This window comes from Macrotis lagotis, chromosome 1 (genome assembly GCF_037893015.1).
Source record: "Macrotis lagotis isolate mMagLag1 chromosome 1, bilby.v1.9.chrom.fasta, whole genome shotgun sequence".
Lineage (NCBI taxonomy): Eukaryota > Metazoa > Chordata > Mammalia > Peramelemorphia > Peramelidae > Macrotis > Macrotis lagotis.
Window position 1 is genome coordinate 347502499 of NC_133658.1, and position 21949 is coordinate 347524447.

Genomic DNA, 21949 nt, shown 5'->3' on the forward strand with positions numbered 1-21949 from the left:
GCCATGTCTATCATTATATCTCCAGAGCTGAGCCAAGGCCTCTACATATAGTGAATACTTATATTTGTTTCATAAATGTTTGTGGAGTTGAATGAAATTTTGAGGTGAAGGAATAAGACATCCCGGTTGAATTGGGCAGGCCAGAAACACCACTCACTGTACGGTATCTGGGTATATCTGGTGACAACTGGCAAGCCTAGTCTGACTTCTGAGGGAGCCCTACTACCCTTCTGTCCCAGGTCATTCTCTCATCTTGGCAATCCCTCTCTTGGCAATCAAGGGCAAAATCTAATTAGAATGAGCTCTGAAACTGAAAGGCGGTAGTATATAAATTGCATTAGCCCTGGACCACTTTGTGAAAATAGCCCATTTTGGGGTCCCCAGAGTCTCATCTCTCTCAAAGTATAAGGTTTTATCTCCTAGTTTGCCCCAACCCCAGTAGAGGACATCAGCATTTTCCCCACAATCTATAACTGGCTGTGCCCCCTTCTGAGCTGGCATACTCTGCCTCCCTCTGCCCTAATAACACCTGTCTTCCCCAGCAAAGTCAGGGTAGGAAGTCATTTATGAGCAACATAGCCTCATAGAGTTTAGAATTGGAAGGATCTTTAGCAATCCTTGAGTTCAAGAGTTCTTAAACTTTTTTGGTCATGGACCCTTTTGGTGGCCTAGAGAAGCCTAAGGATCCCTTCTCAGAATAATGTTCTAAATATTTAAAATAAAGTATACAAAATCAAAATGGAAATAAATTACCATGAAATAGTTAAGAAAAAAATTTTTAATCAAACTCCCAGATCACATATTTAAAAACCCCAGAATTCTAGTCCAGTATCCTTATTTTTAACAAAGAAGAAAAGTGAGACCTAGAAAGGGGAATTAACTTATCCAAAATAACCAAGGTGACAAAAAGCTAGGTCTTTGGATTCCACATCCAGGGATCTTCCCAGTCCATTTGATGCCCCTTATTTTTTTATACATATATGCCTTGCCCCTTTCAACTGGGGATTATTCATATGATTAGAAGAAATAAGTAGGGGAGAAAACCCCAAGCAAAGAGAATCTATCAGATCTATCTGGAAGGAAGACTAAATCATCTCTAAGAAATCTCCTGGGTCTACTCCCATCATTGTACAAAAGAGGAAACTATAGGAAGTGACTTGTCCAAGGCCACATGTTAAGGTAGCAGTAGAACCTGAGCAGTCCCTCCATTCTCTCTCTACTGTACCATGCTACCACCCTTGTGACCTAGAGGAGAAGGGTCTCACAGGATTCTAGATTTAGAGCAGAACAAGAATTTGGAGATAACCTAGTCACTTCTCACCCCAAGTCCCAAAGTCCCTCTACAAGACTACCTCCCAATTAGCTTCCCTTGCCCTCTCTCCAGTCCTCACTTTTATTGACTATAAAATAAGAATAGTAACACTTGTTCAATTTGCACAATTTACCTAGCAGAGGACAACACCTGAACAAGTCACTAAATAACTCTAGACCTCAGTGTTACTATCTGTGAGATACAGGATTAGGCTAAATGATTCCTGAGGTTCTTTCTCAGTCTCAATCAATGAGCCTGTGACACCAATCCCACAGGTGCCAGCCTGGTCATCTTTCTTCAATGCAGCACCTCTGGGGCCAGAGTGAGTCCAACACCATCAGGAGACTGAAACCCCAACAAGTTAACCTTTCCAACTGACTTGTTCAGGGTCACACAGGCAGGATTTAAACCTAAGTACTCTGATCCCAAATCTTCAGATGCTTGATTCATCTATTCTAGTCTTGAATTTTGAGGAAGGATGGGTAGAATTCTAGTTCTGTCACTGACTAGCTATGTGATCTTGAATAAATAATTTTCCTGAGCCTGTCTCAGTTTCCTCTTCTACATAATGAGGGGATCTGAGCAGATGTTCCCTAAGGTTCCTTCATGCTCTAAAGTCTTCTGGTTCTTTGATTTTCCTATATTCCAACTCTGTACCCCATCATCTCTTCAGTCCAAACTCAAGAGATAAGTCTAATGGGAAGACTGAAAAGGAAAGAAGTTAGGAGGCTAGTCTGGGACCAATAATAAGAACTCCTCCATGGGCTGGGTTGAGTTGTATCCAAGCCCTTCCTGGAGGTTTGTTAGGGCTTGTCTCACTGTAAGGGTAAATAAGTTTTCCAACTGCAATCACTACAGTCCTAAGAGACATAAGAACCCAGTTCTCCATACCCACAGTGAAAGAATACTGAGAGAGGTGATGCATGATCCTCAGGATGTGTGGTCCCTTTAGAGCACTGCCAGGTGAGAGAGAGGGAAGTGAGATGGTCTTTAAGTCACCAGAATGGGAAGAACATTCACTATCACCACTTCCCTGAAGGAAGCACTTTATAACCAACAAAGCATCTTTTATAAACACTGTTATCCTGCCTATCATTTCTGTGAGAGAAAATGGGGGTAGAATGGATTGCCTAAGTTGTTTCAGTGGGAAGGTTTAGGCAGTGGGATGGTTTATCCATTCACAGCCCTCTGAGGCAGGTTCACAAAAAGGCAGAAGGATGTCTTCAGTTCCTCCAGAAAAGGAGAGATGGGAGAAGGGGAAAAGGAGGAATCATGAGATAGTGCGAAAGAGTCAATGGAATTCAGGAGACCTGGGTTCTATTTCAGACTCTGTCATTAAGTTAGCAAGTGACACTGTACAAGTCACTACCCTTCTGTAAGCATCACTTTTCTCTTTTGTAAAACAAGAAGGTTGGATGGGGGGGGGGGGGGATGGTGGTGCCATTATAAAGATGAGAGTGCTTGAAAGTCAAAAAGAAAGTGAAAAACGTGATTAGCCTTGGCAGTAGAAAAGCTCAGGATTTTTATTTCACAAGCATGCAAAATCCACAGATTAAACTTTTTTTTTCCTGGAAAGACAATAATTTGCTTGAAGACAGACTGAATAACAAATGTACAGGCAAGAGTGTCAGAGGGAATGAGAGAAAGGAAAACAGTCAGTTGGCTGGGTTTAGACTCAGTAAGTCCAGCTACAAACACCTGAGGCCATAGTTCTCCAGCAGCTAGTCAGGAGCATGTAGTTCTAGCTTATAGAGAGAGAAAGTGGCCATTCTGCAAAGAAGATGTGAGGAAAGAAAGGAGAAAGAGCTTTACTATAGAAGATCTTGCTTAAATGCATTTTCATAGTAGGTTGAACAAGGGAAGTACTTTGGAAGTAGTTTAGCAACTGGTTTCAGGTATTCTCTAATATGTATGACACAGGAGCAGCCCCCCAAGGAGTGGCTAAGACAGTACTCATTGCACATGGGTGGCATTCCATACACTAGTCTTTCCTGTCCCAAAAGGCATGACCTTCAAGTCCAATATGGCAATTTCCTGGACTCTGTTCACCAACACCCAAGTAGGCAGTATAGTACAGTGATAAGATCACTAGATCTGGAGCCACAGGGTCAATATTTAAATCCTGTCTCTGATGTGACCTGTGGGACTCAGGGCAAATCATTTAACTTTCCTCAATCTCCTCACCTAGAAAATAAGGGCTGGACATTAGGACACTTAAAACTCTAAAATTTAAGAGCTTCATAAGCCATCTGAATTGTCCAACTTAATTATTGCCACAGGCAAAGGAATAAGGTAAGCCCTGTGATAAGGGCCTGGAACATAATTCCTAGTTTCAAAACCCTAATTATAGGCAAAATAAATTAAGAAATGCAACTCTTCCTTTGAATCAAATCCTGGCATGACCTCAGGTAAGGTACAACCTTTCTCTCTGATCCTCAGTTTCTCCAAAGTCCCTCTCACTTCTAAATCCCTTAGTTCCTGCTAATTCCTCTCCCAGAAAATTAGATATGGGAGGGAAAGAAGAGATGGGGGAGAGGGAGAGAGACAGAGACAGAGAGCATAGAATCAGAGAAAGCTAGTTGGACCATCTTTAGTGTAGGAATAAACAAAAAACACATGTTTTGATCTTGGTCCATATGACTGGAGGTTGGAGAACAGATATTTTACTGTCCTGAGGAATATCCTGCAGCTTTTCCCAAGTTAGCAATCCATAAGCTAACCAATTCCTTTTGTAAAAATGATTTTTATCAAGTGAATTTCCATCTCTAAAAGCAGAAAGACAGGATGGTAGGCAATGGAGTGAGAAAGTGTGGGTTTGAGACCCATCCTCAACTATAAAAAAGATCAAGAGCTCTTAACTTTTTTACATACTGGACTCCCTTGATAGGCTAATGAAACCTATGGACTCTTACTCAGAATAATAATCTTAAATGTAGAAAATAGGTGACGCAGTGGGTAGAGCACTAGCCCTGTAGTCAGGAGTACCTGGGTTCAAATCTGGCCTTAGACACTTAATAATTACTTAGCTGTGTGGCCTTGGGCAAGCTACTCAACCCCATTGCCTTGCAAAAAAAATGTAAATAATGAAATCCATAGGATTACAAAGGAAACCAACTATACTGAAATTCATAATTATCAATATTAAAACAACAACAACAACAACAAAATAAGTCCACAGACCTGAAGCTAAGAAATCTTGTTCTAGATGACCTCTGTGGTCTCTTGCAACTATGACATTAGGACTTTGCAAGGTAAATGGGGTTAAGTGGCTTGCCCAAGGCCACACAGCTAAGTAATTATTAAGTGTCTGAGTCCGGATTTGAACCCAGGTACTCCTGACTCCAGGGCCGGTGCTTTATCCACTGCGCCATCTAGTCGCCCCTGCTGCACCACCTAGCCGCCCCGAAACTATGACATTTTGAAGTTCTGTGTTCACAATTTGATAAAACCAAAACCCTATAGGCATGAAATACAGAAGCGCTATGGAGAGGATCTAGCACACACTAGAAGGAGAAAGTGAGGTCCTCAAATGTAGCCTAACATAAGGAAAGGGCATCAGATGCAAAAACAGAAGTTTCTAAGGGTTTTAGTACTAGAACCCAGAAAAACTAACACAGACACTAATTAGCTTATGACTCTGAGAGAGTAATTTTCTCTTTCTTAATAATCTTCCCTTTCCCTTCCTCATCAGTAAAAGAATAAATAATAATAACAACCTGCCCTAGAAAACCATCAGACTTTAAGACCTGAAAGGACTTTGGCAGCCATCTATTCTGATCTACACTCAAAGGGCATCTCCCACTATACTATAACTAACAAATAATCATCCAGTCTCTGATTAAAGCTCTCCGAGCAGAGGGACCCCAAACTATTACATTTTAGATTACTCTAATGACACTAGCTGGTCTCTCGATGCTGCTTTTACAGTTTGCAAAGCACTGTCCATAAATTAGTTATTTCATTTGAATCTCACAACAATCTTATGAAGCAGGTATTATAAGCCTCATTTTACAAAGGAGGAAACTGAGTCCAAAAGCTAAATAACTTGGATCCAGGGACACATAGAAGTATGTGAGGTAGGATTTGAACCCAAGTCTTCCTGACTCCAAGTCCAATACTCTCTCCTCCACTGTGCCAATTTTTTCTGACATCCTGCCTAACTGTGCCTGGAGCCAAAAAGAACAAGCCTACTAATATTTCTTCTACCCATCTCACTGGAACCACTAAAGATCTCAAATGAGGGGCGGCTAGCTGGCGTAGTGGATAAAGCACCAGCCTTGGAGTCAGGAGTACCTGGGTTCAAATCTGGTCTCAAGACACTTGATAATTACCTAGCTGTGTAGCCTTGGGCAAGCCACTTAACCCCATTTGCCTTGCAAAAACCTAAAAAAAAAAAAGACCTCAAATGAAATAAAATATAGGAATCTCCTTATAACAAAAAAACTACATAAATGTGAATTATTATTATGATTATAAACACTGTATTTGTTATTATTTTACCAAAAACTTACCATGCTGACCATATGGGACCAAAACAAGCTAACTTCTGAACAGCAAGTCTTGAGTCTTGCTCACTCAACATACAGAAAATGGATTTGAGAACAGACTAAGAAGAATCCAACAGAAAGGATGTAGAAGTTGGTTTCAGAGGATCTGGGGTTGAACATGAATTCTACTACTTATCTCCATGACCTTGGGCAAGTCACTTCCAAGGCCTTCATTTTCTCATCTGCAAAATGAGAGGATTAGACTAGATTGTCCTTTAAAAATTTAAATTTATGATCCTGACTCCAACATCTATAGCCTGTTGGGGTTCACAAAGTGAGCCAGTTGATATCTCTACCCAATCTATCTAAAAGGAAGGAAACTAAGGCTTGAGAAAATGAAGGGGTTTGCCTAGAATCTTAGCTAATTAAGGATTAGAAGTGAGCTTTGAGTCAAGGTTCTCTTACACTAAATCCAATGCTCTGTACATTCCAACATGCAAAGGCAAGTGGCCCAACTCAATGAAGTGATCATTAGGGTTGTATAGCTCAATTCAATTCTCTGCTACACAGAGCTGAGCAAGGTTAGACCATGAGACACAAGGCCCAATTAAACTCTGGGGAGGGTAACCAGCCACACAGAACATATTGACTTCATAGAGCTATTTCTAAGAACAGACTTAGACATCAATCTATCAGGCTACTATAGGACCAGGCAACTTTGTGACAACCTGACAGACTCAAGTACTCTCACTTGGGTTACTGGGAATCTAAAAAGAAAATGAATACTGTATAAGAGGAGATCATTTCTCCTTACTAGGAATACCTAAATACCAAAAAACAAAAAACAAAACAAAAAAAAAAATAGACTTTTGTTGAATGAGAACACCCTTATCCTTGGGGACTTAAAATGAATCAAATGTGGTACCTAGCAACTGATAGTAACTAAAATCATATCAGGATTCACAATGTGGAATGGTAAGAACCTAAGATAAGGGCAAAGTCAGAATGCCTGGGATCCTCAGACCAGAGGGCTACTAATTTTCTGTTTAATCTTGATCTGAGCCTCATTCTCCTCTTTTGTAAAATAAGGGGGTTGGCTAGATCAATTAAGGATAGAAGTATGCTTTAGTTCTGATATCTGGTGACTCTGATTTGGCAAGATTTGAAAAGGACTGTGTCATATCAACAAGCCATCCCCTACCCCCACCCCCAAGCATTCTTTCTTGTCAACTATCAGAAGATAACTGTGGGCAACAACTCTTGCAAACAACAGGGGGCCAGGAGGTGGGAGTACATGATGACAACATCAGGCCAACACCCACTGAAAACCCTCCCGCCTGCCATCTTTGGTCTGCAAGCCATCAATTGCCAACCCCTGAGTGTGCTACACCATACACAGTGTGGGAATGCCCCACTCCAGCCAAGAAATAAGAACTGAAGCCAAAATATCCAGCTCTACTTCTTCCTGGCCCAGATCCATCTGATAGCAGGGAGACAACAAGTCAAAGGAAGATTACAGCTATCAGAAGCTTCAAAACTTCTACAACATAGAAGGAACCAAAAGCTTGTGGTCACCAAAAAGCATAGACAATTTTTTCCCCTTAATAATAGAAAATTCAAATGAACTGGGCAGTGATGTTCTGGAGAACAAAAATGAGATTCATCTGAGATATAAAAATAAACAACCGGGGATACAGTCTATTTAGGCACCAATTCAGAAGGCAATACTTCTGAATGCTTGTCATGTCACAAGGGATTTCCATTCCAACAACAGATTTTTATAACGCTCTAAGCTAATATAGCCCATGCTGTGATAATGAATTAAAGATCAAATTATAGAACTACAGAATACCAAAAGCTAGGAGGGATCACAGAACACAAAATATCAGAACTGGAAGTAAACTTGGAAGTAAACATTGCATTGTTGCTATTTAGAACTAGCTTCATTTACATAGTTGCAAAAGTTGTATATATTGTTCTTTTGGTTCTGCTTTGTTTACTCTTCTTTAACAGGGCTTTGAAATAAATGTGCTACATAATTGTAAATTGTTGTTACATCTTTATAACTAAGGAAGTCTTTGGCTTCAGTCATTGACACAGCAACCTTGTGTACTGGCAAGAATATTGTGCATTCTGGAAACATCTGGGTTCAAATCTTCCCTCTGGTTTACTATGAGCAAGTAATAACCTCTTGGAAACTCATCTGTAAAACAAGGATAATAATACCGAAATTACCTTCTTCATAAGGTTGTTGTGAACCTTGAGTGAAATCAAATATACATGTGTTTGTATATGTGTGTGTATACACACATACACACACACAAACGTGTGTGTATAGTATTTTTCCAGTATTAAAATACTATGCAGGTATCAATTCTTATTAGTTCCAGCTCTGCCACCGACCTAACCTTCAGAGCCCGGCTCAAGATCTCCCTCTCGGGGCAGCTAAGTGGTGCAGTGAATAGAGTACCAGTCCTGGAGTCAGGAGGATCTGAGTTCAAATGTGATCTCAGTTGCTTAATGACCTTGGGTAAGTCACTTAACTCCATTGCCTTGCAACAAAACAACAACAAAAAAAGATCTCCTCTCAGGAAGACTTCCCCAGAAACTGGACAGGTGAGTACTAGATTATTGTCCAGGTCTCTGCTCTGCTAATGATCCTGTGTGACCTTCAAACAATTATTTCCCTTCTATGAACCTCAGTTTTCTTTTGTGTAAAATGAGAGGTTTGGACTTTATGAGCTCCAGGGGCACTTCCATTCTTAATATTCTGCGTTCCAAGGTCCCTTTTTGCTCCAATATTCTATATTCTTACAACTTGAAACATCTGAGTTCATTTTCACTTCCAATTTACTGTATTTCAAGTACTTCTGAGAAAGGGTCCACAGCTTCATCAGATTGACAAGGGAAATAAGATAAGAACACTTGGCCTAGAAGATGTCTAAGGGCCTTTCTAGCTCTAAATCTATAATCTTATGATAACAGTGGTAAAAATCTGTAAATCATAGTCTACCTTTCCTTTAACAAAAAGAAAAAAACTAAAGCAGGAGATTATATGTATTATCAATTACAATCACTCTTTCATATTAGTTTTTGATGGTGGCACAGTGGATGAAGCACTGGTCTTAGAGTTAGAAGGACAGAAGTTCTAATCTAGTCTCAGATACTTGACACTTACTAGTTGGGTGACTTTGGACAAATTACTTGACCCTAACTGTCTAGCATCCAAGATCATCTCCAGTCATCCTGGTTCACATCTGGCCACTGGACTCAGATGACTCTGAAGGAGAAAGTGGGGTTGGTTACTTAGCACAGCCACCACCTCATTAAAATCCAATTCATGTGCTTGCCATGGCATCACTTCCCTAATGTTCTGGTCTTTTTTGAAAAAGAAAGGAAAGATATCATCATCATCAGGTGTGGGTTTTTTTTTGGTGGGGTTCTTTTGGCAAGACAATGAGGTAAGTGACTTACCCAAGATCACACAGTTAGGTAATTATTAAGTGTCTGAGGCCAGATTGAACTCAGGTCCTCCTGACTCCAGGGCCAGCACTCTATTCACCGTGCCACCTTGCTGCCCCTCATCATTAAGTTTTTGATATTGTACACTGTGGAAATTTTTATCATGTGTTGAAATAAAATTTATCAATAAAATTTTTATATTTCACTGCTTTCACACTAGGTGCTTCATTTTATCTTTACAATCTCCTCCTCCCAGTAAGTAGATACATACAAAAATCACTAAGTCTCTATTTTAAAGATTAGGAAACCAAGAAGTTGAGAAGTGATTTGCCCAAGGACACTTATGGATTAGCCATAGAGACAGGGCTAGAAGATAAGATTCCTTCCACTGGCTTTTGTTGCCAGTAACAAATTCTTTTCATTTAAGCAGGTCCTCTAACTCTAATAATTAAGCGTTAATATATATGCCTGAATAGTGTAAAATTGTACTCCCTTTAAAATACTGAAATAAAATTTTATTACATATTTATGAATATGTGTATATAGATATAGATATGATCAGAGTTATAGTTATTATTAAATCATGTCCAATTCCTTGTGATCCCACTTTGGTGTTTTCTTGGCAAAGATACTGGAATGATTTTCCCATTCATTACCTTCTCTACTTCCTTTTATAGATGAGGAACATGAGGCAATCAGTGACTTGCTTGCCCAGAGTCATACTGCAATATTAAGTATCTAAGGCAGGATCTGAATTCAGGTCTATCTGACTCCAGATCTGGCAATCTAGTTATTGAGACTTGTCACCCACAACAACAACATTCTGTGTTACAGATATTTCACTAAATCAGAAGAAACATCTTCTAAGTAATCTATATTACAGAGATCTAACTAGTTTGGAAAATTTGGAAAATAAATAATTCACCGAGTTGAATTTTTCCTGAGAAACCTTCCTTCATTTGATACCATGGACTGATCAGTATATTGTCTCATTCATGTTAAAGAGAAATCTGGAATCTATTTGTGTGGCCCAAATATACTAAGATAGACTTAATGAGTTCCTTAGTGACAGAGTTCACATAACAGTGCTCTCCAGGCACCCCCACCCCCTAAGTACTCTTGGTTGTTAAGAGTAAAGGAAAATAGACTTTCATAGTGCAGCTAGGTAGCACAGTGGAGAGAACTTGAGGCCTGGAGTCAGGAAAACTCATCTTCCTGAGTTCAAATCAGGTCTGAGACACTTATTAGTTATATGACTCTGACACTTAACAAGTCACTTAATCCTTCTTGCTTCAATTTCATCAGTAAAATAAGCTGGAGAAGGAAATAGCAAACAATAGACAAGGAACCATAAGAGTCACAAACTGAAATGACTAAATAACAAGGTTCTCAGAGTTGAGAAAGAACATAAAGATCAACTGTTCCAAACACCTTGATTGACAGAAAAGAAAGCTAAGTCCAAAGAAGGGAAAAGACTTAAAGATAAAAAATGACTCCCAGGTCAGCATTTTTTCTGCTAAGCCTCGTTGCCTGGGGATGGCAGCATCTCCAGGCCTTCATAGCCTGTCAACTCCAAGTAGGAATTTTTTTTTCTTCTGATTTTTAACACTGATCATACGGGACTCCAAAGGCTGGAATTTGGAACTAATTAAGATGATATTAGAACAAATCTCTCTGCATTCCCTTCCTCCCCCATTGCATTGAGTTCTGCCCCCTGGAAAAAAAATCAATTTTACTAAACAAGACACTTCTCTTGGAGTCTCAGTTTACTCTTTCATAAAATAAAAGGTTGGAGTAGGGCATATTCAAGGTCCCTTCCAGTTCTGACATTCCATATTCTAAGGTTCCTTCTAACTTTGACATTCGTTTTCAATAAAATCAATTCAACAAACTTTTATTAAGCATCTGTTATGTGCAAGGCAATAATGCTAGGCATGAGAATAACTACAAAAATGAAAATGGTTAAGTCCCTGCCCTCAAGTAGTTTCCTATCTGCTAGAACCAAGAGCCACTAGAACTAGTTAGATGCCCTAAAACTCTATATTCTAAAGTTCCTCATGGCTTTAACATTCTTTATTCTATGTTCTAAGTTTCCTTCCAGTTCCGATATCTTTGGAATTCTATCCTCTAAATGGGTTAGGTTAATCATTATTCTTATAATCTAGTTTACTCAATTTGCTTAGTAAATCTTTTTTTAATTTATTTTTATTAAAGATATTATTTGAGTTTTACAATTTCCCCTCAATCTTGCTTCCCTCCCCCCACCCCCCCATGGAAAGCACTCTGTCAGTCTTTACTTTGTTTCCATGTTGTACCTTGTTCCAAATTGGGTGTGATGAGAGAGAAATCCTATCCTTAAAGAGGAGAAGAGAAGTCTAAGAGGTAACAAGATCAGACAATAAGATATCTGTTTTTTTTTCCTAAATTGAAGGGAAGAGTCCTTGAACTTTGTTCAAACTCCACAGCTCCTTATCTGGATACAGATGGCACTCTCCTTTGCAGACAGCCCCAAATTGCTCCTGATTGTTGCACTGATGGAATGAGCGAGTCCCTCAAGATTGAACATCACTCCCATGTTGCTGTTAGGGTGTACAGTGTTTTTCTGGTTCTGCTCATCTCACTCAGGATCAGTTCATGCAAATCCCTCCAGGCTTCCCTGAAATCCTGTCCCTCCTGGTTTCTAATAGAACAACTGTGTTCCATGACATACATATACCAGTTTGCTAAGTCATTCCCCAATTGAAGGACATTTACTTGATTTCCAATTCTTTGCCACCACAAACAGGGCTGCTATAATCTTTTTTTTAAGATAAAGCAAAGTCCTTCATCACCTTTGACTCTTCCCCAGTTGGTAGAGTCTAAATTGATGAGATTTTGCTGTACTGACAGCATTAAACCTATGAAGTGAAACAAGCTCCAATTTAAAGAAGTCAAAATAGGAGACCCATAAGAGTTTTTGATCTAGGAGAAATAATAACCAGCATGTAGAAAGAAATGCTACCCAGGCCTGGAAAGGAATCAGACAGTTCTCTGTCCTGGGGTCCAGGATGAACCATCCTGGCTGGAAGCAGCAATAAACTTTCCAATAGAGATGGGGGGAGGGAAGTGGGGAAAAAAAAGTCAAAAAAAGTCAGATGTAATGTGGGGAAGTGATGTCATGTGGGAAATTGTACTCAAAGATAAAGGAACAAGTGATTTTACAGACAGCGCAGGAAACAATGTAGCTTTAGTTAGCCGGCAAATTTCCCCCAAATGGTGCCAAAAAGCAGCAATTTTTAGAAGTGGCCTTTTTAAAAGAGCTCTATAGAGCTACACAGGAAGAGAGGGACTCAATTTAGTACTTCTCTCCAATGGGCCTTTGGGAAGCTGTCCTGCTCCTTCATGGTTTATTGCAACTTGGATTCACCACCCAAGTAAGAGACAAAAACAGAATTGCCCTTTTGGAAAAGGACAGCCTAGAATCTTAGAATGTCAGAAATAGAAGGATTCTAAAGACAAAGAACATAGAATACTAGAACTGGAAGAGACCTTAGAGAATGCAGAATGTTAAAACTGGAAAGAACTTAGAATGTTAACACTGAAAGAGATCTTAGTACATAGAAAAATCAGAGCAGAAAGAATATTTAGAACATAAAATGCTAAAGCTAGAATAGATCTTAGAAAATAGAATGTTAGAGCTGCAGAGAAACTTTGGAATATAAAACCATGAGATATGAAAAGGATGTTGAAACAGAAAGTAAAAAATTGAAAGGACCTTAGAACACAGAATTTTAGATTTAGGAGGGTATGGTAGGAGCAGAACTCCTAGAATTCAGGTCTCTGAAATCCCACCAGTGCCCTTTCCAAATTCCATATCTCTAGTCCATGTCAGCACCTCCTTAAAATGGAGTTTTGTTTGCAGTCTGAAGTAGGCAGAAAGGTGAAAGGAAGGTGGGGGAAGTGGGAAAGGAATTGGAGATAGATCCAGAGTGAAACAAAGCATGTAAGCCAGGAAGAAACTGAGCAGTCCACTGAAGCAAGGGAATATGGAAATTTCATGGAGTTGGGCGGGGGGAGTGTAGAAAAGAAAAGCTCAAGATCACAAATAAAAGCATTCACGAAAATTAAATTTTAGGTCAAACCATACATGAAACAAAAATAATTTTCTTTCCCTCTACACACTTAGTGGGTATAATTTGTAACCTGGCCTTTCAAATGCCTCACTCATCAGAGCCAAGCAAAGTCAGGCATTGAAGCTGGAAAAACCCTGCATGCTGTGGTGAGTTCACTCATCCTTTCTCATGAAATAATATTTTAAAAGGCAAAGCAGCAAGACACTTGGTATCATTCTCAGAGAGAAACCAAGGCAAAGAAAACTCAGCCTAGGAAGCAATATGGTATGATCAAAAAAAAAAATCACAGGGCTAAGAAATCTCATTCAACTTGATTTAATTTAGTTGAACAAGCATTTTTAAAGTATTTACATTTTAGCTACACCTTGAAGGTACACAGAAAAAGGTACAGTCTATCAGAGCTAATAGAGTTACTTCAAATAGTTAGAATATCCTAAAAATATAGGAAGTGCAAAAAATTCTGATCTTGGAGTCAAAAAACCCAAGTCACTCTTGTGAGACTAGGCACCTCTCTAAGTGACTCCTGATTAGCACTGTTTATACCCTTACCTAGGGATCCCTAAACAAATCTCCCTTCCCCCTTCTAAAAAAAATGGTCAAGTCACTGTAGTCTTGTGTTTGAGCTGTGATTCTGAACACTTTAGGGACTAGCCAAGTCCCCTCTCTTCTCCAAAGTTGTACTTCATCTATAAAATGGAGATGATGCAATTTGCAAGATCTACTTAGAAGGCTGTCATGAAGAAAGCAATCAGTAAATCCTAAATGCTAGCTAGAAAAATGGGAGACTTTCTTATCATCATCATCATCATCACCACATACCACCAGAGAAATCACAGGCTTGCCACAAACCATTAGGTGACATGGATACGGAAAGTAGACCAGGGCTGGACCTGCGATTTCATCGGTCTGATGAACTCCCAGATGAAGAACTCCCTCTACCAGTACAGGTTGACAGTTTCTCTGAAACTTAAGAGTCTTTAAAAACTACATGGACGCATGATTCAGTTCAATCCAATAAACACAGAGTAAGTGCCTACTGTAGGCAAAACAACTGTGGAACAGATGCTGTCAAGGCACATGCTCTGTTTGCAAAGAGGACCATGAGAGTCCAGTGAGGTGAACTTCAAGGAGACTCAGGGCTACTTAAGGGAAATCCAAGAACACTGAACATCCAGATATAAAAGCAAAACAGTCTGGAGCAAGTGCCCAAAGTAAGGGATCAGTAAGCACTGGAGGCATGCAGGGATATTCCGTACAGGTAAGGAAGATTTTTCAGAGGATGTGGGAGCTAAGAAAAGCCTTTTAGGCTTGTTATATGCTTTGGAGAGTCATAGAAGAAGGGGTGGGGCCCTGAAGAGGGGGAAAGACCATGAGTCAGACACACAATGCTCTGCACATAGTAGGCACCTGAGTAACATTCTCCAGTCTCTTGTCTGAATCATCATTCTGAGAGAAGCATTTTTTAAATCTAAAAATTCAATCTAAATATTAGTCATTTTGTTGATTCTTCATCTGAGTCCTCTCTTCTTATTCTCCCCTTTTCCCTCTCAGTGCCTTTGAAGGCAGCTCCTCTGCCTACCAGAAACTTCATCCATCCCACCACATTCCACTCAAGACCCAGGTCAGATGATCTCCTGACCCCACCCTAACTCCTAATGAAAATGATCTGTCTTCCCCAAACTACTATTTTTACTTAAAACCCTATAGAATATCAGAACTGGAAGGAATCTTAAAGCTTATTCTCTTGTTTGAAAACCCCAAATGGAATCACAAAGAGCTGGACGAGACTGAAACCATTTAATAACAAATAAGGAAATTAAAGCCCAAAACTAGGTAATGATTTGTCCAAAATGATTTTCATAAGAAGTTATAAACTCAATGGTCTTAGAAAAACATAGAAAGACTTGCATGAAACAAGCAGAACCAAGAGAACATTGTATATGATAAGAGTAGAACTGTTTTAAGAATGACATTGAGGGCAGCTAGATGGTGCAGTGGAGTCAGGAGGATCTGAGTTCAAATGTGAATAATTGCCTAGCTGTGTGACCTTGGGCAAGTCACTTAACCCCATTGCCCTAAATAAAATTAAAAAAAATAAAAGTTAAAAAAGATGAATTATTAAAAAAAGAATGACTTTGAGTGACTAAGTCACTCTGACTATTATTAATATTCAAATTTAGTATAAATATACAAATTGACTATATGTCCTATAAAGGACAAATGAATAAAGATGTTATCAGCAGCCAGTGAAAGAAATGATAAATAAAAGTGTGTGTGTATGTGTATGTGTGTGTGGGGGGGGTGTACATATTCCCAAAATTGAGTAATAATAATTGGGTAAGCAGACAGGACTTGAACCCAGGCCCTCTGACTCCAACTCCAGTGGCCTTCCACACACTCACATTCACCATCTGACTATCAGCTACTTGGAGTAAGAAAGAGAAGCTAACAGTAAGAACAGCAGTATGCCCTCATGTAGCAGGAAAAAAAGGCTGCTAACCCTGGAGATGTATCCAAACTTAAGAGCTGAGCAAGTCCCTTGCTTTCTGAGCTCCAGTTTCTTCTTTATCATCATCATCATCACCACCACCATCACCACCACCACCACCACCACCACCATTTGAATGTCATCAAAGTGGCAGAGGCCTGAAGAGGGGAAGACTTCATGGGCTCAAACTTGACTTCAGATACTTCTTAGCTGTGTGACCTTGTAACTTAAATAGTTACTTAACCCTGTTTGTCTCAGTTTACTCATCTGTTAAATGAATTGGATTGGCAAATTACTCCAGTATCTCTGCCAAGAAAGACCCAGATGGGGTCAGGGAAAGTCAGATTCCAATGAAAAAAGTAAACATCAAAATTAAGCTTTGCAAAGTGTTCTATACATACATATATACATACACACATATTTAAATTTACATTATAAACATATATATATATACACACACACCAAAAAAATATTTAAAAACTTATATGTAAAATCAGAGCATTAATTTTAGCACTACCTACATCACAGGACTATTGGGAGGCTTCATGCTACAGAAATGAGTTGTTATTATCAAATAATAAGCACTTAATAATAGCTGCAACATAAAATATCAAGACGTGCTACAAGTTTTACATTAATTTCTTTTATAAAAATCACAACCACTTTGTGAGGAAGGTACCAAATGTATTAATGCTCCCATATTAGAGATTTGGAAACAATGATCCACATGTTAGAGCCACAGCTCTAAGATCTGATCCCATATTTTCCTCACTTCAAGTGCAGTAGTATCTGCAGCATAACCTCTCTTCTCTAAGATGATGGTACCTTATAGGATTATTGAGTATTAGTACTAATAATTCATCATCATTTAGTTCAAGTCCTTCATTTTAGAAGGAAATAAACTGAGACTCCAGGAGTGTTAATAATTTGCCCAAGTAGTAAATGGCAGAGTTGAGATTCAAACCCAGGTCTAGGTCAAATCCAGCATTTTTTTCCCCAGTACACTCTGGGAGGCAGATAGGATGTTAAGTATGGGAACAAAGGAAAGGAGTCAAGAGATGGAATACAAATTTCATCTACTACTTTTACCTGGTGTGTGGCCATCAGCATGGAACTTAACCCTTCTAAGCCTGTTTTCTCATCTGCAAAATGAGTTTAATAATAGTACCTCCCTCATAGAACTGTTGGGATGATCAAATAATGTTTATGAAGCTCTAAATAAAAACTACCTAAAAAGAGAGGCATTGTGGGGTAGAATAAAACTGGTGTTAGAATCAAAAAGTCTTGAGTTCAAATCCAAACTTTGCAAGAGACAAGCTATGAGACCATGGGGAAGTCATTAACCTCTCAGAGCCACAAGCAACTCTCTACAACTGTCCATTACTCAGGAATAGGTTAAACTTTCACCTCCCTGCCCCCTCCCTCAAAAAAGAGACAGCTAGATTAGATAGATCTGTAGATAAACAGATAGTTAAATACATATATACATATGTGTGTGTGTGTATATATAATAGATTTTAAAATGTACTAAGACTTTTAGGATACCCTATGTGTACATCTACAGATATATTTGTGAGTATGCATGTATGTGTGTGTGTATAAATATGTATGTGTATATGTGTGTGTGTGTGTGTATGTGTGTGTTTGTCTTTTAATATCCTCAACTGGCCTGGAGATGTGGTACTGATAAGAATCCTAGATTTGGGGAAATAAGTCCAGGATTCTATTCTAGTCTCTAGTGACTTGTTGAACAAGTCACTCATTCTCTGGTCTTCATTTGTAAAACAGGAATAACAGTCCTTGTCAGGATTATCGTGAAGATTAAATGAGATGACAAATGTGAAAGCTTTTTTTAAAAATACTATAAAATGCTGTGCAAATATATAAGTCAAACTACCCTTTTTTCAGAGAAAAAAAACAGCTAAGAAAGCAAAGGGAGATTGACAATGGGCAAGAGTCCCAGTGGGTCTGGCAGAAGCTGCTGGCACCCAAAATTTATTCAATTCCCCAGAAGGGCTATTTGAGGAGCTGCCAGTGCCCTCTACCCACTGTCTGGCTCACTTTGTCTCAGGCAACTTGACCTTTGGTTGAGAACTCAGACCACAGGATCCACAAAACCAGCCATTATAGGATTTTAGAGTTAGAAAAGGCCTTAGAAATCATCTAAATTCTACCACTTTTGTTATACAAATGAGTAGCCTAGAGCTCAAGAGTGGTGAAATGATTGGCCCACAGGTAAGATGTGAGAGCCAGGATTCAAACAGACTCTAAAAATTCCAAATCCATCACCTTTGAACCACCCTTCCATCCATTTTCCCCATAAAGTCTTTTAGGGGCAATTCTGCTGAGAGAGACTTGTCTCCCAATTTCTCACCCAACTCCTGGAGCAGGATAGGTCAGAAAGCCCCTATTCTTCTCTTCCCTCCCTTTAATAAGTCTATCCTACAGAGAAGCAAAGTTGTATGGGGAGGTGGGGGGGTACAAAATTGGCAAGCAGGGGAGACCTGGCTTAAAGTCCTGCCCCTAACACATAATGTACCACCCCTCATCTCAGGAAACCGTAAGTTAAAGAAATTGCTTCCTTGTACTAGTACAGTGAATTCCAATACCATGGAAATTGCATTGCCATGACCTAGGCTAGTCTACTTACATGTGAGGTTAAGGAAAATCTATCCCACCACTCAAGTCAAGAACTATGATCCCAGATTCAAATGGAATCTTTATTGTTCCTAAGCCAATCCTTGATCCTAAGATTCAGAACTGGAAGGATTCCTGGAGGGGAGGGGAGGGAAGAAGGAAGAGAGTTAGTATTTATATAATACCTACTATAGGCCAGGAACTTCACAACCTTGTGAAGTAAGTGTTTAAATGTGTATGTGTGTGTGTCTATATACTTTTATATATGTGTATATACACATATATACATACATATACATATATATATATATACACATGTATATATGTATATATAAAAGCTCCATTTCATAGTTAAGGAAACAGAGGCAAACAGGTTTAATGACATGCCCAGTCAGTGGATTTGAACATAAATCTTCCTGAGTTCAGGCTCCTCATAGAGCTCACTTAATTCAACTCTACTAAAGAGAAGAGTAGTTTCAGTTTAACCAAGGTCAAAGGAATAATAGAGAGAAGAGCTGGGATTCAGATCCTAATTCTCTGAAACCAAATAGAGTGTTTTTTCCATTCCACTTTAGGGCTTTATGGGTGATAAAAAGCTTTCTTCATCAGTCTCACAGGTCCACGTTCAACTATTTCTAGTCTCCATTTTATAAATGGGGAAAACTGAGGTTTGAAGAAGTTAAGGGGCTTATCCACAGCAAGGGGTGGGGCTGGGACTCAAAACACAGATTTTTTAAATCTGTATTTCGTGCTAACTCCACTATACCATCCGGTCCTCTGACTATTCCCACACCAAAATGACATGTGCTCTTAACATGCCCCACATTTAATTGGTTTTCTCATCTCACTTCCATCAGTTCCATCTAACAGATCATTCATTTCATCTCCCCAAAAAAGCCCTCTCATCTGACAGTCCAGAATAGCAGATCTCTCCAATGCAAACCAAAGGACCCAAAACTTTTATCAACTCGGATAGAGCCTTGAGCTCTGAGATCTAAGATGAGGCCTGTTTCCCCTTAACAGTGTTTATAAACATATCATTTAAAATGGACGAAGCTCAAGGGAGAGAACTTTGGCTGGGGATTTCTCAGTCCGGCGTATTGAGTAGATAGAAGATTTCCATATATTCTCCTTAATAGACAAGTTCAAGACCAAGACAAAAAAAAAAACAAAACAAAAATAGGTAGGGTTAACAAAGAGGATGGTCTGATGAAGGTCCTAAGAAAGATCCATCCCATGACACTGGGAAAGAAGACTCACAAACAGAGCCCAACAGTGTTGAGCAATAGCATTTTAAAAAAAACAAAGACCCTCTGAAACAAGTATTTCAGGGGAGCTGGAGGGGGAGGCGGAGGGACAGAACAGATCAGAAGACTCCAGAGCATCTGAGATATTAATATTTCATATTCTGCCCTAGATATGACTGGGGTTTTTTTCTCCCTGCCTGGTTTTCCCAAGTGATTTGAATAAATGAACTAAAGAAAGTCTTCAATTATCCAGCTCAATCCTGACATTCTTTAGGCAATTCCCCATATTCACAATCCCAACAAAAGAGCTCCTCCATAGGAGCCGGTCGGCCCCTTCTCTCCGCCGCTTCCTCCCTGGATCCGAGGAGAAGGCAAAGGCCGCCCGATTCCTCTAAAACCATAAATACCTCAAGGCCTCGACATTCCTGAGGAAGCTGGACCACAGCTTGGGCTACTGGGGTCCGCGAAAGCGCTTCGGGGTCCGGCTCGAGGCCGAGGGCCCCAGGGTACGATTTACGCATCTGCTCCCTAAGATCCTGGCGAGGGAGGCGCGGTGGGCAATGTGTCCGCGGGTTCTCAGAGGCGGGTGGGGAACAAAGCCGGGGGCAGCTTCCCCGGGCCCCCTCCAGGGGAGGATAGGGCAACGCCCCCCCTACACACACACACACAGCAGGACAACGCCCCCCATCACACACATCCTGGGACAACGCCCCCCGACACACACACACACTGACTCGGACTAGCCTCCGCGTCCCCCTCCCCCTCCCTTTTCTCCTCCCCTCCCCCTCCCGACCCCAGCCCGCGAGTCGAGGGTGAGGGAGCCTAGACGGAGGGGGAGGGGAGTCTCTCACCTTCTCTCCCCAAGAAAGAGAGGGGACCTCTTCTTCCTCCGCGTCCGCGGTCCTCCCCCGACAACCAGACTGGCTGGCTCCGGTGGGGAGAATGAATTATCGGGCGGGGAGAGGAGGAGGAAAGGCCGGAGGAGGAGGGGAAAGGGAGGGGAAAGGAGAGGGGAGGAGGAGGAGGAGAAAGAAGGGACCAGGGAGGGGAGGGGAGGGGAGGCGCTCCTGGCAGGGAGGAGGGGGAGGGGGCCCAGGAAGGGCAGCGGGGTCCGAGCTAGCCGCCGGGTGGGGGTGAGGGCGGGATCGGGGCTCCGGGGGGGGCCCGCCAAGAGCCGAGGCGGAGGGGCGCGGGCAGAGACAGGAGGATTCAGGGGCTCGCGGGACGGCCCCAGGGGGGCACCGGCGTCCCCGCCCACCCCCGCGCTGCGGCGCCGGCCAGGGCTGCGGCCCGGAGCGAGCCGGAGCGAGCCCGGGGCGAGCCCGGGGCGAGCGAGCCCGCACCGGGCGGAGTCGGGCCGAGCGCGGCAGAGCCCTGCTCCAGCCGGGAAGCGCGGCGCCCGCCCCCGCGAGCTCCGAAGGGGAGCGGGTGAGGGAGCGGCAGGAGGTGCGGGCGGCCCGCCCGGAGCTGGGCCCCGAGGTCTCGCCGCCGCAGCCGCCTCCCCTCCTCTCCCCAGAGAGGGAAAGGCACTGGCGGAATATGGCAGCACCACCGGAAGCAGCCTGAGGAAGAAGCCCACCCCCCGCTCCTGCCACCCCCCCCCCCGCTCCCGCCCCCTCCCCGAGCCCCGCGGCTCCCCCGTCCTCCACCCCCCACCCCGGAGAGGGCTCCGCGGGGAGCCGGAGGCCGCAGCCCGGCCCTCTCAGGCGTCCCGGCTCCCGCCCCCCAGCCTGCAGAGCCTGGTCCCCCGAGGCTGGGGCAGCGCGCCCCGCGCTCCGCTCCGCTCCTGCCCCCGCGCCCCCGGCCGCGCCCCCGGCCCGCTCCGTCTGTGTCGCGGACCGCCGGTCTTCGTGCGAGGAACGCCGGGATGAAACAATTTTAGGGCCACGTTAGGCAGCCCCTCGTGTTTACTCACGGGCGCTTTTCCATCCCTTCTGACGACGGATCCCGTGAAGCGGGTAGAATCTATGATTATCCGCATTTTACAGGTGCGGGAAATGCTTGCCCTAAGGCAGGTTTTTTATCTTATCTGTTGTTCTCCTGGACCCTTTGGCAAACGGGTGAAGTCTATTTTTTTAAATGCAGAATGCGTGCAAGAAACATATACATAAGTAACACATGAAATAAATACATGCGATTCAATAATACATCCAAAGTGCTTTACTAGTGTTATTCCATGTGATCCTCACCATAACTCTTTGAGG

The 21949-nt window shown here is 41.7% G+C and overlaps 1 protein-coding gene across 17 annotated transcripts in view; it reads right to left on the minus strand.

Annotated features, from left to right (window-relative positions):
- The window catches only part of SRC (SRC proto-oncogene, non-receptor tyrosine kinase), a 109771-nt gene extending 88995 nt beyond the window's left edge, over positions 1–20776 (minus strand). For 8 of the 17 annotated variants that reach the window (XM_074211930.1, XM_074211929.1, XM_074211928.1 and 5 more), the window contains exon 1: positions 20597–20774. The gene's annotated coding sequence lies outside the window, so the exon portion shown is untranslated. Of the gene's footprint in view, positions 1–20152; positions 20399–20596 lie in introns of those variants that run through there. The other 9 variants (XM_074211932.1, XM_074211927.1, XM_074211925.1 and 6 more) reach the window with 3 other exon arrangements.
- Between the last annotated feature and the right edge of the window lie 1173 nt (positions 20777–21949).